This window comes from Euprymna scolopes, chromosome 6 (assembly GCF_053919585.1).
Source record: "Euprymna scolopes isolate OS-2025 chromosome 6, ASM5391958v1, whole genome shotgun sequence".
In the NCBI taxonomy this organism is placed as follows: domain Eukaryota; kingdom Metazoa; phylum Mollusca; class Cephalopoda; order Sepiida; family Sepiolidae; genus Euprymna; species Euprymna scolopes.
In genome coordinates this window covers 31055483-31055843 of record NC_136487.1, presented here as the reverse complement: position 1 = coordinate 31055843, position 361 = coordinate 31055483, and positions in this window count along the sequence as shown.

The window sequence follows — 361 nt, the reverse complement described above, 5'->3', positions numbered from 1 at the left end:
TTGTGAAAAATGAGTTACGTCCCTTTAATCGGTGACTTTTTACACAAAAATTGATTTCCAAGTCTAAAATTAAAATGTTTTAGTTTATTTGCTTAAGATTTAACATGTATCTTCCCCATCGTTGGTTTTTATTTTTTCATTTAGAAAAAAAGAAAGTAGGAATATTTGACTTTCCATGTATTTCCTCCTCCAGTACAGGATTTTGCCCCACTATCAATGCTCATACATTGGAGGTAAAATTCTTCATTCAAAAACCTTCGTCGCTTACAGTGGACGATATAGATTTATAGTAACCTTCCCCTCCATTTCCTCATCCGAAAAGTGTACAAAGGACAAAAAAAAAAAAAAAAAAAAAAAAAAG